Here is a 7,263-nt window from a genome sequence, read left to right on the forward strand (position 1 = left end):
CCAATTGTTTTGGGATGAAGGCGTAGTTGTTGTTGTTGAAAGGCAAGCTGGGGTTAGGCAAACCAATACCAGATTTCATTAAGAATCAATAATCGTGATGAGGGACCAATATGGAGAATGATCTTTCCACGATTTTTGGATTCCCTCTTTTCTATTCTAGATAAATTACGAGCCATTTGATTTCATCTGTAGTTAGATTTTTGTACATCAAATCTTTGCCAACTAGACAAAAGATTCCGCATACCTAGAGGAATGTCAAGACCCTGGCTTCTTCCCATAGTGACAAAAGATTAAAACGGCAAAATATCGGTAGTAAAGAACACAAGAGATTTTGAATTTTTTCATAAATCTTGCATTTAAAAATAAAAGTCTGGGGTGTTTTCATGATAAATATGTGTTAAAAAACGTAAATATCGCGATATTTGTCACGGTTTGAAAATCTCAAGAGAAATTATTGTTTTAAACTTTCAGGCAATTTCTCGTGACATTATTACGAGATTTTTATAAATCTCACGATATTTGTCACAGAGCTTCTTCCTTCTAGAAATTTAAAATTTTTAATCCCTAGGGCCAGCCAGCTGCCCATCTCTACTTTAGCAGCTGGATCTATTAATGTGAGAATGTCTGACCATCCGCTCCATTCTTCCGATTTACCTAGGACTTGAAGAATCTGTGGCTTCCTTTTTTATCTGATTGAGATTCTTCCTTTGTTGCTCAAACACTTGTTGGTTCAGTAGTTTCCATATTATCTATTATAATCACCTGGAATGTTCTTTCCCAGCCTTGTGTCTCACCACTTTATCTTTGAATTTCTTTTTGAAGTAAGACCGGATGTTACTTGACATGTTTCCTACCGGTCTCCATCTAAATCAGAACAAAGATGTTGATATCACACAATTAGCTTGGAAACTGAAAGCCTTTACTTTGGAGTCTTTCTTGGGTGAGCAAACAATCTCCAATTGCCCATCTCGATGGATGTGATAGCAGATGGAGGGTGGGCCTTATTAACCCATCTGCATCGAAATATGGGTTTTTCTTCACCATGACTTCCCAGGCTGACCTTACTAATGAGAATTCTCACTTTGGGAGCCATTCCAAACACACTGCAATGCAATTCAAGGGGACCATTTTTGACTTTGCACCATCCGCTTAATTTGATTTGGGAATCCGGAGATGGTTCTCTCTACCATCTGCACCAAATTAGGGTAATTGTTTTGGAATACCAAAAATGAAAGCTTTTATCAGAAAGGTTCCCAACACACACAAGGATACCCACTGACAGCTCCTACCAACCCCGCGGAGCGCCCGTTGGTCCATATTGACAAACTTAACACATGTTAGCAATCATTCAAGCACCTATAATTTTTTTTACATAATTCTTTGCCTTTAGTTTGTCTGTTTGTGTTTTCTTTTTTTGCATGGTGGTGGCAATTGCGCATCATGCACTAGGGATTCTTGCACTATCATTATTGTATAGTAAACTAATGAGACCAAGAGTGTTTAATATGGTTTCAATAGGTAAAATTTTCAAGTTTTAGACCTTGTTTTAAAGGAATATCGTTCATAAGAGTCACGCCAAACTTGACTTCCAACAGAACGTACGTTGGTCAAAGGTGAACGACACCATCCAGATTTGGTAATCTTCTTATGAAAGAAGCATTTTATTCAAAATCTCTACATATTTTCTATCGTCAACGTTTTCCCGAGAACCAGGTTTGTGACTGTGCAAGTAAGCTGGAATTTCTCGTGGCTTTATTGGTCTACTGGTCAGGTTACATCTCATGAACCTTGCAAGTAGGGGTGTCAACGGGTAGGGTTTACCCAGACCTGACTCGAACCAAACCTTATAGGGTAGTCCGGGTATTGTGATAAATAATAAGACCTGAATAAAACCTGGGTCTGGATCCCCAGTAATACGTGGACCCGGGTATAGTTTATGAAATTATATACCAGCCCAACCCGAGTTTCAATTAAGACCTGCAAATTTTTAATGTAAAAATTATAAAAAATATGGTTTTACTGGGTATGGTTTGGGTCTGCCTCACGTAGTTCATATCAGGTTCGAGTATGGTTTTTCTTATAGTTGACCTAATTAGACTCGGGTCCAGACTCAATACCATACCCAAAATTCCTGGTTTAAATCTGGTTTCACCTGGGTCCCCGACCGGTTGACACCCCCAATTGCAAGGACCATAATTATGAGTACTTGGAAAAAGACATGCAGAAAATCGCATTGAGATCCAAACTTGGATTTGAATTTAACACACAAAATCCACGTGCTAGTTAGTTAGATACTTGTTTAGTCAACAGAAATTGGAAAAGGCAAAATCGTACATGCAGAGAAGGAGGCTGCCTGGAAGGGAAGGCTGTGAATAAGGTTATATAAATTGATGCAATTAGACACAAAGGAACCCAACTTGGTGATAGAAGATGGAAGCCATAACCAAGTTCAGCTATGGTGCTTTCCGCCCCTTCTACCCTTCCATTACCACAAAGCCTGCAGGCTCAAACTCAACCACTCTGCTTAGGGTTCCATCAACAACCAAGTTGCCATCTCAAAGACTTCTTAGTCTGACACCTCCTCGCAGCTTACTCCTTAACAAGGATCCTTGCACCCTCCTCCAAAACCAAGATGTGCAAAATGGATCATGGTACTTCCCTCTCACTACAACTATAACCCATTGCCAGGCCTAATAACAGGAGGATCAAAGAGTACTAATTTGGGATTTGACTTCTTCAGTGTGCAGGGCTGTCACGATGTTGAACTTCAAGTTCGTGATTATAAATTGGACCAATATGGAGTTGTTAATAATGCCATATATTCCCATTACCTCGAACATGGTGAGGCTGCAATGGTTTTGTTTTTGTTTCTAGTTTGGTTTTAACCATTTTTGAGCTACAGTACTGATGGATTCACCAAAATGTAACCCTGTATTTGGCTTCAGAAAAATGAGATTCAAAAGAAGAATATAACCCAATCATCATGATTTGATTTTATTGAGACGGCATTCATAGGTTTACATGTGTCTACACACAAGCATCATGATTTTGATTTTCAAGCGCACCACTGGCAATATTCTTCTTTAACATACTGTTTATCATTTTTTACCAGCTCTAATTATTTCATATTGCTTATGGAAATAAGAATTGGAGAATTAGTTCCTCTTGGCAGGCATATGATTGCCTGCCAATTGTGAAACATGCATGTGTATCAAGATTGATTTCTCTAAATTTTTGTTTTTCTTTGATGGTTGAATGCGCACACTAGTTAAAGTGCACTACATTCCCTATGTGTTTTAGGTTATACAGATGTGTTTGTCAGAGTTGGTATCGATATCGATGGATTGAAGTCTGAAGGCCATGCAGCTGCAACACACAAGCTGTCTCTCAAGTTTATCACTCCTTTACAGGTAAGTAGTTAGCCATTCAATTACTGTAGAAAGTAGACAGAGTTGCTCACCAAACAATTCAGCCCTATCGGCTGGTGCTAGGTAGCGGCTGCACCGAGGCGTGGTCCAGTGTTCTGGACGAACACTTATAAAGTGCTTCGCCCTTTTAAGAGAGAGAGGGGGGCAGAACACTCTGCTTCCCGCCTATCCCCATAATGAAAAGGGGCACACACTTGTAAAGTGTTCTCCTGGATCACACCACAGTTACTGTAGCATCTTTGGTGATTATCCATTTTATCATACGGAATTTTAGCGGGATTTGGACCACTACTATTTCAGTATTTCCACTCAATGAAATAAGTAGGGGTTAATATCATTTTTGTTTATTTTGTATGATGAACAATATATTACAAGTTTCAATTTGTATAAGCTAGATAGATAGAGGGTTTCTTCCATGATGCTAAGAAGTTTGCACTTTGTAATTGTGGATGCAGCGTGGAGATAGGTTTGTCCTGAGACTGAAAATTTCAAAAGTTTCTACCACACGTTTGTTTTTCGATTTCTTCATTTTCAAGCTTCCAAATCAAGAGGTAACTGTCACAATTGACTGTAAGAAGAAATCATGTCAATTCGATAAAAGAAAATGGAAAAAACTGCTGCTGACTTTCTGCTTGTTAAATTCTCAGCTAGTCTTGGAAGGAAGTTCAATAATTGCTTGGATTGACAGAAACAACCATCCTGCACGTATTCCATCAGAAGTAAAATTGAAGTTGCAGACTATTTGATGCTACTATTGTACACATTGCCACCCATGGATACATGTTTCTGCTAGAGGTCATCGATACAACATCCACAAAAGCAAAATTCCCTACAAAGAAAGGAGAAAAATGCTAGTGTTTTCTACCTCAAGAAGGCTGCCAAATGGTGTCTTTATGTAGTCATTCTAGTTCAAATAGATAGAAGAAATGGTGAAAGCTTTTATTGCTGTTGCAACTCTGTCATTAAATTGTCATACTATTATCAATCATCAATAAATTAATTCTTGTGCACTCATTTCCATTCCATACTATTCCTAGCGTAGTTCAAAATAAATAGGGTCGGTTTGTTTCATGTAATTTTCAGAGAAAATTGCTGAGCTGGCATCTCTTTTCCTTTCTTTCCTATTATTAGTAAAACCAACATCCAATTATAAGGCGTGCAGACACAATTTGGTCCTACCAGTATTCTTGTTCCAATCCTTTCATACCTCCCTGCCTATGAAAGCATTCTCATGTGAAGGCTAAGCTAACAGGATTTTTTTTTGAAATTTGTACCCATTTTCATGAAAGGTCTAAACGGAAGTGAGAAGAAGAAGAAAATTTAAGTAAACACACTCTATTTACGTGATTCAGCAGAAGAGATAATGCTTTTCTTATTTTAGCGTCCTTGGCTCTTTACAATTGTATAGACTATTTCTCACATATCATGGTGAGATCACTCACTTACAATACAACAACTGGTGGTTTTTTTCATCCTCATCGAGTTTCCTTCCTTTGTAGTTTGATTTGCTGAGATTGTAGAGTTGCATACTTACCCTTTGATACTCCATACTTATCCTTCAAGCCTTCTAGAATATCGATACCATTTTATCCTTTATTTGATGGCGGACTCGTCACGGAAGCCAATCCACGATCTGAGACACAAATGGATCTCCACGCATGGAATCTAAGTTTAGTAGTTGAGTCCGAATAGGACTCAAATAATCTATATTTCAAAGTCTGAGCACTCTGTTTCGACAGAGGTGGCTAACACATGAAAGTTGTGCGATGCACACACCTTTCCAACAGATCCAAAAATGCCAGATTCAGATCTATGTAGGCAGAGTTATAACAGATTCTATGGAGCGCATGAACAGAACACCCAAAATATGCAGGTGACTAGTCTGACTACTTGGAGAGAGATTTTGATCCCTTTGCCGATGGAGTTTGGAAAAACTCCAAATAGGTAAGTTATGCCAAATCTTATTATCTCTCCAACAAATCCGAGTTTGTAATTTTTAGAGTAAGATGTTGAAACTTATACCTAGATTATGATATTGTATTTTCTTTTCTATGCTAAATGAGCCGATGAACAAGGTATCAAACATGCAAAAAAAGTAATCAACTTTTTGACACAGTAAACAATGGAATGAGAAAAAATCAAAACATGAGGATTCTCAATCTAAATATTATTTTTTCAGATCGTGCTTCAGTTCAATAAACAAAGCAGGGATGACAAAGATGCACTGCAAATAGGAGATGCTATCAAGAATATAACAGACAGTCTAGATCTAAAATATCTTTCGATTAACAGAGATTGACGAATATTTTAGAGTAACATCTAACTTGATTCAGGTAACATCATAAACATAAAAGTTCAAGCTCTAGGTGTCGATTTTCTAACAAGTTATAATTTGCAAATTTTCGTTCAGTAAACAAAAAGATATGATGAAAACATGGAATAGTAGCAGTGATGCGATGCACAGGATAAAACTCTGGTCTTATGCAATTGACTGAAACTTGTCGGGGATTTTAGCATCCTAACAATGATGCTTTAAGAAAAATAGTAAGAAGAAAACTTGAAGGGGAGGATATTAGCTTTCCAACAAGCTAATGATCACTCGATTTGCACCAGTATCTAAGGAGATACAGTCAAAATACCGGGACAATGTCTGACAATCCTGAATGCATAAATGACTTTCCTCAGTAGAAAATGAGTTTTATCAAAACCCAAACATACATCAACAAAATGAGTTTCTGAACAACCAGAATCACATGAACAATTGCATTAACACTTTAAAAATAGTCTCACAATCTTGAACAAGGAATCTAATAGTCGATGATAACAAATATACAATGAACACAAGATATAGCTAACAAGTTCGAAAAAAGTGTTAGTGTGTTTGCAACAACAAGCTCAAAGAACACTTCAACAACTTCCTCAAATGCAGAACAACACAAACACAAGATTTGTCCACACGAGCACAAGAGGTATTTTTCTTGAATGAGCACCCTCACATGATTTTCTCTAACCTTTCTCAAAGGATTTCTTTCAAAACCAAATGATAGCCAAGCTCTCAATCACGATTTTCTTTTTTCTTCCAAATTTCAAATCAATCGCCTCTTGGTCGACCCCCCCTGAAAGTGCAGTAAGATCGAGGCAACGAGAACTAGAGGGGGGTGAATAGTGCTTTTAAAAATTGTCTGCAGAATTTTGACTGATTTTGCAATTCACAAAGCAAACACACAAATAACACAATAATTTATCATGGTTCGGTCTTTCCAGACCTACATCTAGTGCCCAAGCAAAACCCGCTTGAGATTTTCACTATCAACCTTGTGTAACTACAAGATCATACAGGCTGAATCCGGTCACACTTTCAGTAACACACCTACTGTAAGCTAACAACTCCTTTAAACCAAGGAGTCCTTCCTTTTACAGAAAATTGAAACAAGTAACAACTTACAATACAACCTATGAGCCCTTCTTATGAATACAAATGAGATGCAATTTGTTTTTGAGGTTGTTGAAATACTCTACTCATGAATTCACTATCTCTCAAAAGAATTTGAGTGAAAAACTGAAGTGAAAAATATCACGTGAGTGAGAAAATGAATATGAGTGAAAAGCAAAGAGTAATTGATTCAAATTGATTGAATTGCAGTGCTTTTGAGTGTAAAGTGCTCTTATATTTATAGTTGAAAGATTTCATACGTTGAGGGTACGAAAGGGTGTCAAAACAGTCCATTTTGAATGATCAAAACGCTTAAAAAATGAAAAGACACGCCTTTTTAAAGTTTTAGAAAAAACGACAAAATTAGTCGACTGTAACAGTTGTTAGTCGAGTAATAATTAG

General features: G+C 37.3%; 1 long non-coding RNA gene across 1 annotated transcript; it reads left to right on the forward strand.

Annotated features, from left to right (window-relative positions):
• The first annotated feature begins 2,788 nt into the window (after window positions 1–2,788).
• LOC149815641 (uncharacterized) lies at window positions 2,789–4,277 on the forward strand. The gene is made up of 4 exons (XR_016428096.1): window positions 2,789–2,841; window positions 3,301–3,410; window positions 3,884–3,979; window positions 4,076–4,277. It is a non-coding gene; the product is annotated as an uncharacterized LOC149815641 (long non-coding RNA).
• The last annotated feature ends 2,986 nt before the right edge of the window (window positions 4,278–7,263 follow it).

Source organism: Nuphar pumila, chromosome 15 (genome assembly GCF_984573655.1).
Source record: "Nuphar pumila chromosome 15, dmNupPumi1.hap1.1, whole genome shotgun sequence".
NCBI classification, from domain to species: Eukaryota; Viridiplantae; Streptophyta; class Magnoliopsida; order Nymphaeales; family Nymphaeaceae; genus Nuphar; species Nuphar pumila.